Below are 11,518 nucleotides of genomic sequence, written 5' to 3' on the forward strand. Positions count from 1 at the left end.
ATTAGAAATCTATTTACGATTATTTAATTTCCCTGATCATTGCAGAATAAACTCTTCACCTTTTCTGACTGTGATGGTTTAATACTCACAAAATAGCCTATAGGCCTACAACAAGTTCGGATAGGCTACCATTGGTCCCATCTATCATTCTGATGAGTATTTCTATACTTAATAAAGCCCTTTTGTGGGGAAAAACTAATTCTGATTGGCTGGACCTGGCTCCCCAGTGGGTGGGCCTATGCTCTCCCAGCCCCCATGGCTGCACCCCTGCCCAGTAATTTTTATTTTTTTTATTTAACTAGGCAAGTCAGTTAAGAACAAATTCTTATTTACAATGATGGACTACCCTAACCAAACCCTAACCCGGACGACGCTGGGTCAATTCTGCGCCGTCCTATAGGACTTCCAATCACGGCCGGTTGTGATACAGCCAGGAATCAAACTAGGATCTGTAGTGACGACCATAGGACTGAGATGTAGTCCCTTAGACCGCTGCGCTAATCGGGAGTATGAAATCCATAGATTAGGGATTAATGAATTTATTTCAATTGACTGATTTCCTTATGTGAACTGTAACTGGTAAAACATTTTAAATTGTTCCATGTTGCGTTGATATTTTTGTTCAGTAAAATAAATATATGATGTCTTGACCTAATTCCAATACCTCAAAAGTATTCAGCAAATAAGGGCATTGTCACCATAAAAGGTGAATGATGGCCGTTTTTCAGGCGGAGTTATAATGCTCGTTCACGCGTGCACGACAGGTCTGATTTATAACGGGAAACATGTACAACAGGTCTGATTTATAACGGGAAACATGTAAATGTATGGCGTGCACCAAGTTTATGAATCCCAATATTTCTTTGTGTACAGTCTTTTCAGAAATAGTGCATGTAGATATTTAGTGTAAAATGTACACAAAGATTATAAATGAGGCCCCAGGTCCTTCCTATTATGTCCTTACGGTGAACTAAAAATCATTTTTAAGTACATCATTTAGGTCAGGCAAGTTGCAACATGGGACTTTTCTTCTTAAATTCTTCTTAAAGTCAAAGCATATACTAATGTGGATACTGAGTAAAAAGTTGTGCTCATGAATCATGAATAAAATGTCAGTAGTATCTAATTCACTTTGATATTTGGATACTTTAGATTTCATACATTGATTTGGCCATAACTTGTACAAGTAATGCTGTATTTAAACAAAAAAACTACTTTACAGACACAATAAAAACAGCAATACTGAAGCGTATGGTACTGTAGGCCTATCTTTCAATACATTCAGGGCCGTCTGATTAGTTCAGAAACCGATGAGTTGGGCCAGAGCCAGAACACACATGAGTAATGCGGCGGTTTGAAAATGTGTCATTGGCTTTGATACTCTGATAGGGTGGAGACATTTCGTCATTATGTACAGATCTCTGTTGCTACGTACTTTAGTCTGAGACTACCATCATTGAAGTAATTTGTGGTGAAGTCAAAATGAGGGGTGTTGTACAAAACAAAGTAATTAGCGATTGGATCGTCTCTAACCAAACAATGGGAGTTATTGTCCCAAAGGTGGGAAGGCAGGCCACAAGTTTAGGTCCAAAATAAGCCCATAGAAACACATTGGGCTTATTTTTGACAGATTTTGGCCAGAGTGAAACCTCTCACCTCTCCCTCTCTGGTAGGGAACGACGGAGCAACGGAATAATTTAGTGTGAGTCATCAGGCTAGGTCAAAGCCACCAGAGGGTTAAGAGGTCACAGAGAGAGCTCCTGCAGTGCGTTGTGGGAGATTCTCAATTGCATACTCCTCGTTCCTCGCCTCCTTTTCAAAATTCATGGGAGGAGAAGGTCAAAGGGGAGAGACCTCTGGCTTTCTCATCTAATGGTTTTTGAGAAGGAATGCAATTGAGATTCTCCTCCTGTAAGTTGAAAGCAGTCACTCCATGGTGGAATGAGATGCAGTGGTGTGTATTCATGGATGCCAAGGGAAGCCAGGCTTCCACAAACAATTGACCCCCCCCCCCCAAACAAAAATATATTATTTCTTCTCTCTGTGTTTTCATTATATTCCTTCAATTTGCAAGAGGCTGATTGTATCTCACCGGAGAAAGCATCCGAGACAACAAAACAGCGCCCCTCTGTCTCTGTCTGTGTAGGCCATCTACTGTGTCTGATGCTGTCTTGTCATAAAGAGTATGACATTGTTGCCGCCCGTAGCATTGAATGCAAGGGAAGCAAGCGAGCATTTGGCCTCCCTTGATAATTAAAAAAAATGTATATCCAATCAGCAAAACTGAGTGAGCTCAACTGTGAATGGTCCTGGCGCATGTCAAGGGAAGCCAGTTTGGATTTGGCTTCACTCCCATGACATTGCATAAAGAGAAATACGTAATTGACAGAAACAACTTGAATTGTTGCATCTTGTTGTGTTGTTGTCCTTTGGTGGCTAGTTAACAGGCTAAAATTGTCTCTTTCCTAAATTAGCCATGGATGGAGATAGGGACTTGGTTTAACTTCATTCTCCATACTGGCCAATGATTATAACGGTGATTCTTATCCAATCATACATTTATACATTGTGCCCCTGGACTGAAAGGATGGAAGTTCAATATGTAGCTAGATGTAGAAGGCTAATGTTAACTTGCTAACGTTGCCCATGAAAGGAATTTAGGCTAGAGAGCAAGCATTTTAGCCAGGTAGACTAGGACAACAAAAAATATAAGTGTGTACTGTGTGACAGTCATAGACTGTTTCGTCAACATGAAAGAGAGGAGAATGGCATTGGCGTTTCTCTACAAGTAGGGTGAGTCATGTTTTTTCTACTACAACAAACGCACGCACACACACACAAACACAAATCGCAACCATCGTCAGCCACATCATATTTAGCTCACGTTGACTGGAATAAATTGTTTTAGGTATCTTTTAGTTGCCACTGTGTTAGACTAACCATAGGTGATTTGAAATAGTGCTGGAATAGTGGTGGCAGCTCCTGTTTTCTTTGTGACTTGTGGTAACTCTCCGTGGTTCTAAGTCAATAGTTGTTTAGTAGTTAAAAAATGTCGGAAACATTGACTTGCTAGACCATGCTGTAGGTCATGTAACTGTTTGATACATGCAATATGCTTTGTGGACTTCACCGGATAGAGGTTGCTCTCCGGGTTTTGTGATGAAACAAAGGTGTGTTTGAATTTATTCTGCCACATTGTCTTCTTATTGTCGCGATCTTATATCACGGTCGCAAGGCATATTAACTAACAGATTATAAAGCGAACAACGCAATTATCACAACACATAGGTTATAATATGGCTTTTTTTCTGGCTTCCCCAGTGATTTTACCCACGCAACACTACTGCTGAGCTGCAGCAGCCAAGTGCCCTCAGAGTCTCTCTTGGAGGACGACAACGAACAACCTAGATTGTTTTCAGAGTATGCAGAAAACTAATTACAAGCAATAAATTAATTTCACGCTGTCACTTTAGAGTTAATTGCATCTTTACAGAACTGACTGGAAGCGATGGTTCAAGCGGTGATAAGAGTGGACATCGTGTTATATTAATTTATGCATCAATGGCATTGCCTTCGCTGAAGGTTGCGCTTCATGCTCCTTAAAGGAACGCCCTAAACCTATTTTAATTGCTGCTTAAGTATTTCCGTCATACTTCTTATGTGGCCTATCTATAGGCTATAAATAGCCATATGTGTCCTTAAATGTTTAGATTGCCTCAGCCATAAGGAAAGTTTGCCACCCACTGTGTTCTAAAGGTTGTAGTCTAACAAAACGCTGCAGGGAAAGATCAACTGAAGCATCTCTTAGTCATCCTGACAGAGTCTGCTTGCCTCACTTCAACCTCTCACCTATGAGGCAGCCATTTTGACCTGAGGTGGTACATTTTACACAAGCCGGGTGTATATAACTGTTGTTACCAGGTAACCCTGACAACAAGGCTTCCAGAGGTACACATGATGTTGGGGTCATTGGAAATTAATGTATCCACTTCAGTCACTGGTGTCAGTTATACAAAGCGGACAAAAACAACGCACATTTTGACAGTTGTGTCATGCTCAAAAAAAGTTTTGAGGGGGCACATATGGCCCCTCAGTTTCAGTGTGCAATGGCCCTTCAGTTTGGCCGCTCAGTTTCAGTGAGCAACAAAGTGGTGTACGAAGTGGTTCTGTGTACAAATAGGAAGGGAACGCTTACTTGGACAATGCTTGCCAGGCACGTAATTTGAAGAAGAATACACGTATTTAAAATAAATTCAATAAGAATTGATTATGGTATTTAATAATAAAATGTTTTAGGTCAATCATTGTCTTATCTAAGCACAGTTTTAATATAACTAGGGAGCATAAAAACATTCTGCTGTGGATATTTGGCTTCAAGTTATTTGTAAGTCTATACTTAGAATGCTTTTTTATTACATTTGGGTCAACTGCTCATTTATATTATTTCTAAACGCAGAAGAACTTGTGAAGTCATTTTTGTGGATAAAAAAAATGAAAAAGATTCAAGTAACTTTTCAAGATACAACTAATTGGCTCCTGTGGGAATTTAAGCAGAAATCATTGATGTGACTGCTCTTCTCACAACTCTCTAGCAAGGCTCTTTCACATGAAAGAACGACTCCTTTTTATTTCATAATCCTCTCATAATTATGACAGTACTTGTAATCTTACCAGATAGCATTGTTGTATTTTTAACACATTTCACTGTTTGATCATTGTAAGGGACTTGTTCATAGTTTTTCCATTAATTTCCATTCCCTTTTTACTGTCCACTGCCATCTTTGATATTCACCACCCAATATGACTTGACAGATGTTCCAATCTGGACCTTCTAATTATATATCTCAAAGACATCCTCAGAGTAATTTGAATCAAATTGAGAATTGATAACTTAATATTTCCTATGCTGAAACACATCATTCAAACATAGTACTACTTTCTTCAAATATGCCTAGGCTGTATAATGATTTGAATCACTGTTAAATTGAAACCTCCCATTAAAAATGGGCCTTTGTCAAAACAGTTATGGTAAGGGAATCATTTTCTATTAGTAGGGTTGACTATATTTGTGTTACACTTTCAGATCATCTTATGTACACACTACCTTTCAAAAGTTTGGGGTCACTTAGAAATGTCCTTGTTTTTGAAAGAAAAGCACATTCTTATCCATTAAAATAACATAAAATTTATCAGAAATACAGTGTAGACATTGTTAATGTTGTAAATGACTATTGCAGCTGGAAACGTCTGATTTTTTTTAATGGAATATCTACATAGGCGTACAGAGGCCCATTATCAGCAACCATCATTCCTGTGTTCCAATGGCACGTTGTGCTAGCTAATCCAAGTTTATCATTTTAAAAGGCTAATTGATCATTAGAAAACCCTTTTGCAATTATGTTAGCATAGCTGACAACTGTTGTTCTGATTAAAGAAGCAATAAAACTCTCCTTCTTTAATTAAACTAGTTGAGTATCTGGAGCATCAGCGTTTGTGGGTTCGATTACAGGCTTCAAATGGCCAGAAACAAAATACTTTCTTCTAAAACTTGTCAGTCTATTCTTGTTCTGAGAAATGAAGGCTATTCCATGCGAGAAATTGCCAAGAAACTGAAGATCTTGTACAACGCTGTGTACTACTCCCTTCACAGAACAGCGCAAACTGGCTCTAACCAGAATAGAAATAGAATAGAAAGAATGCAGTCGTCAATGATTGAGACGGTAACCTTTGACAGACACATACTAATCATTGTCAGATATGCAATATCACTCTGTTGCCAGATGGTGGAGCTCAATATTTGTTCAAGGGTGAATAAAGTATCCTTAGTTACCTCATGTCAGTTATTGTGCAAGACTTGGCTTATTTGTACTCTACTGTACAATGAACCAAACCCTTTTAATCATTTACTAGGCGTATCCAGGCATGAGAAACAATAGTTACAAGCTAATAATCTTTCTCTCTCTCTCGCTCTCTCTCTCTCTCTCCAAAAAAATGAAGGGTTTACAGTAAAACAGCATGACCAAAGTGCATGACACAACAGGTGTATTTTATATTATTTACGTTAAAAGTCATATTAGCAAAAATTGACAAAATAGGCAACACGATTAGTTAAAAAATGGGTCAGTTTGGAAACCCAATTCCAAATGAATAATAAGAACACGTGCATACATTTCCCATTTGAGTCTCATGTACCATTTCCAAAATAGTTTTTTAGTACATTATATAAAAGTACAGACTCATAATTTTAAAATTGTATATCATACACTGCAGTTGTGGGAAACATGGGAAAGTTATGCTCATTTGAAACATGATAAACATGTTATTCCACCTTGTAGACAAGTACCAGAAAATTCCCATTAAAGTATTTCACACTTGCTCAAGAGCTCTTTTTTTGTGTGCCCATTCAGCATTGTTCACACCCTCTTAAGCCTAAACCCCACCCATCTACTTAAGTAGTCATATGAGGCCATGTGCTAAACTGAGTGATTTAAGGTAGTGAAAGAAGTAGCCTACAATAAGGAAAATCTCCAGGTAAAAATACACTTCATCTAGTCCTTGGCCTATATCCTAACAGGTTGTTCTTCACATTGTCTCTGGTAAACACACTATATTTAAAATAAGATCAAAGTTTATTATGACACTTCTGTTGAATCAGTCAATCACACGTCGTTATGACTACACATACACTCACAGGCTGTCCGTCTGGTTCTATCCTAGGAAGATAAGGTTCTGGGTGCTTCTGTTTAGAATATAATTTTCTGATGAGACTGATGCTGATAGACATGGGATTACAGAGGTTGTTGATGATATGTGTCTGACAGTGAGTCAGTCATACTGTGGAATTAAGCCTGAGGCTGAGTGTATGAACAGGGAGGGGTTAACCTAGGAACATACAGAGATGTATCATGTATGTTTCTAAGTTCTAACCCCTCCCTGTTGCATCTTTGCTCAAATGCATGTAATGCCTGACAATATTCCAGAAATGCATGGCTATGACATTCTACAGGGTGGACAAAATGGTTCCTAATTTGGCTTTATAATGTACTCTTTACATATTGATCAATGGAGATATTTTTTTTTGGGGGGGGGGGGGGGCCATCAAGCCAAAACTTGGCAGTGATATCATTTCAATTGTGATGGTGAGTAAAAGAAAACCTTTTGATTTCACCTCATTTTACCATTCTGTGGTAAAGAGCACATGTTCAACTTCATACAAAACACGTTTCCCATCTCAAGAGGGAAAAAAAGACTATTGTAAGTGCCTCTCTTCAACTTAATTAAATAATGAAAAATAATAATGATCGGGTGGCACTAGGCTATTTTTATTATTTTTAACTTTCGTTTTTATCGATTTAAACAAAAACTATACATCATACAACACTCCAAAATATGTCAAGTGTAGGTCTTGTTCTTGTGCTTCCAATTCCAATGAGTGGTAGTATACAGCTCTACAGTGGATGGTTAAAGGTGTTATGGTGAGTTCATAACCAAGTGGGAATTTACCACATCTGGGAAAAATCCACTTGAACGGCCTTCCAACTGGTAATTACTAGTTAAATTAGCCATGAATTATACCACGTTCACGTGCTAGTCGAAACCAGAAAACTCTAACTGGTTGAAAGTGGCGAGTGTATAGCTACAACCAATTAGCAAGCCGGAAATGTCAGAGTTTCCTTGTTCCGACTAGAATGTGAATATGTCATCAATCCCCATGTGACAGGGGGATGGAAGTTTGTTGTGTGCAACAGGGAGAGGCAATTGAATGCAAGATTCACAAAATGCTTTAAATTGTTAAAACATGTCTAGCATGTCTGCCTATGGGTAACAGGGTTGACGTTTTATTCTTAACCCATTAAATGTTTTAACATTTAAATGTAAAAAGGAATAGTTTCACCATATTAAATCGAGAGTTAATAGACATACTAAAGGGCACTTCATTTCATATAACACGCTTTTAAATTCAATATGGGTGGTATAATACAAGGAGTCTCTACAGTACATGCCATACATTTTTTGCAACCCCTTTTACACTCAGAACAGCCTCAATTCGTCGAGGCATGGATTCTACAAGGTGTCAAAAGCATTCCACAGGGATGCTGGCCCATGTTGACTCCAATGTTCCCACAGCTGTTTCAAGTTGACTGGATGACCATTCCCTATACATACAATTAAAGTCGGAAGTTTACATACACTTAAGTTGGAGTCATTAAAATTCCTTTTTCAACCACCACAAATTTCTTGATAACAAACTAGAGTTTTGGCAAGTCGGTTAGGACATCTACTTTGTGCATGACACAAGTAATTTTCCCAACCATTGTTTACAGACAGATTATTTCACTTATAATTCACTGTATCACAATTTCAGTGGGTTAGACGTTTACATACACTAAGTTGACTGTGCCTATAAACAGCGTGCAAAATTCCAGAAAATGACGTCATGGCCTTAGAAACTTCTGATGGGCTAATTGACATCATTTGAGTCAATTGGAGGTGTACCTGTGGATATATTTCAAGGCCTACCTTCAAACTCAGTGCCTCTTTGCCTGACATCATAAGAAATAAAAAGAAATCAGCCAAGACCTCAGAAGAAAAATTGTAGACCTCCACAAGTCTGGTTCATCCTTGGGAGCAATTTCCAAATGCCTGAAGGTACCACGTACATATGTACAAACAATAGTACGTAAGTATAAACACCATGGGACCACGCAGCCGTCATACCGCTCAGGAAGGAAACGCGTTCTGTCTCCTAGAGATTAACGTACTTTGGAGCGAAAAGTGTAAATCAATCCCAGAACAACAGCAAAGGACCTTGTGAAGATGCTGGAGGAAACAGGTGCAAAAGTATCTATATCCACAGTAAAACAAGTCATATATCGACATAACCTGAAAGGCCGCTTAGCGAGGAAGAAGCCACTGCTCCAAAACCACCAAAAAAAGCCAGACTACGGTTTGCAACTGCACACGGGGACAAAGATCGTACTTTTTGGAGAAATGTCCTCTGGTCTGATGAAACAAAAATAGAACTGTTTGGTCATAATGACCATCGTTATGTTTGGAGGAGGAAAAAGGGGGAGGCTTGCAAGCCGAAGAACACCATCCCAACCATGAAGCACGGGGGTGGCAGCATCATGTTGTGGGGGTGCTTTGCTGCAGGAGGGACTGATGCACTTGACAAAATAGATGGCATCATGAGGGAGGAAGATTATGTGGATATATTGAAGCAACATCTCAAGACATCAGTCAGGAAGTTAAAGCTTGGTCACAAATGTGTCTTCCAAATGGACAATGACCCCAAGCATACTTCCAAAGTTGTGGCAAAATGGCTTAAGGACACCAAAGTCAAGGTATTGGAGAGGACATCACAAAACCCTGACCTCAAACCTATAGAAAATTTGTGGGCAGAACTGAAAAAGTGTGTGCGAGCAAGGAGGCCTACAAACTTGACTCAGTTACACCAGCTCTGTCAGGAGGAATGAGCCAAAAATCACCCAACTTATTGTGGGAAGCTTGTGGAAGGCTACCCGAAACGTATGACCCAAGTTAAACAATTTAAAGGCAATGTTACCAAATACTAATTGAGTGTATGTAAACTTCTGACCCACTGGGGATGTGATGAAAGAATTAAAAGCTGAAATAAATCATTCTCTCTACTATTATTCTGACATTTCATGTTCTTAAAATAAAGTGGTGATCTTAACTAACCTGAGACAGGGAATTTTTACTGGGATTAAATGTCAGGAATTGTGAAACATTTAAACTCAGTTTATTTGGCTAAGGTGTATGTAAACTTCCGACTTCAACTGCACATGAATACTGTTGAGAGTGAAAAACCCAGCAGTGTTGCAGTTCTTGACATATTCAAACCGGTCTGCCTATCACCTACTACCATACCCCCATTCAAAGGCATTTAAATATTTTGTCTTGCCCATTCACCCTCTGAATGGAACATATACACATTCCATGTAAAAAAAATCCTTCTTTAACCTGTCTCCTCCCATTCATCTACACTGATTGAAGTGGATTTAAAAAGTGACATCAATAAGGGATCACCTGGTCAGTCTACAGTATGTCATAGAACGAGCAGACATTCCTAATGGTTTGTACACCCAGTGTACATTTTAAAAACATTCCGTAATATATGTTGAAACGTATTTAAGAAAAAATATATATTCAGTACCAGTCAAAAATTTGGACACACCTACTGATTCAAGGGTTTTTCTTTATTTGTACTATTTCCTACATTGTATAAGAACATCAAAACTATGAAATGACACATATGGAATCATGTAGTAACCAAAAATGTGTTAAACAAATCTCAAATCCAAAAATATTTTATATTTGAGATTCTTAAAAGTAACCACCTTCAGCTTCATGAGATAGTCACCTGGAATGCATTTCAATTAACAGGTGTGCCTTGTTAAAAGTTAATTAGAGTTAACTGCACCTCAGATTGCTGCCCAAAAAAATGCTTCACAGAGTTCAAGTAACAGACACATCTCAACATGAACTGTTCAGAGGAGATTGCGTGAATCAGGCCTTCATGGTCAAATTGCTGCGAAGAAACCACTACTAAATGTCACCAATAAGAAGAAAAAACTTGCTTGGGCCAAGAAACACGAGCAATGGACATTAGCCCGGTGGAAATGTGTCCTTTGGTCTGATGAATCCGAATTTGAGTTGTTTGGTTCCAACCACCGTGTCTTTGTGAGACGCTGCATCAGATGACCTGGCCTTCACAATCACCCGACCTCAACCCAATTGAGATGGTGGAATTTCTTTCATTCTTAATGTGTTTGAGCCAATCGGTTGTGTTGTGGCAAGGTAGGGGTGGTATACAGAAGATAGCCCTATTTGGTAAAAGAACAAGTCCATATTATGGCAAGAACAGCTCAAATAAGCAAAGAGAAATGACAGTCCATCATTACTGTAAGACATGAAGGTCAGGCAGTCTGGAACAGTTCAAGAACTTTAAAAGTTTCTTGAAGTGCAGTAGCAAAAACCATCAAGAGCTATGATGAAACTTGCTCTCATGCGGACCGCCACAGGAAAGAAAGACCCAGAGTTACCTCTGCTGCAGAAGATAAGTTCATTAGAGTTAAGTGCACCTCAGATTGCTGCTCAAATAAATGCTTCACAGAGTTCAAGTAACAGACACATCTCATCATGAACTGTTCAGAGGAGACTGCGTGAATCAGGCCTTCATGGTCAAATTATTGCAAAGAAACCACTACTAAAGGACATTAATAATAAGAAGAGACTTGCTTGGGGCAAGAAACACAAGCAATGGACATTAGAGCAGTGGAAATCTGTCCTTTGGTCTGATCCAACCGCTGTGTCTTTGTGAGACACAGCGTAGCTGAATGGATGATCTCCACATGTGTGATTCCCACTGTGAAGCATGGAGGAGGTGTGATGGTGTGGGGTGCTTTGCTGGTGACACTGTCAGTAATTTATTTAGAATTCAAGGCACAGTTTTGGGTCATTGTCCAGCATGGCTACCACAGCATTCTGCAGCGAT

Source organism: Salmo salar, chromosome 14, assembly GCF_965601325.2.
Source record: "Salmo salar chromosome 14, fSalSal1, whole genome shotgun sequence".
In the NCBI taxonomy this organism is placed as follows: domain Eukaryota; kingdom Metazoa; phylum Chordata; class Actinopteri; order Salmoniformes; family Salmonidae; genus Salmo; species Salmo salar.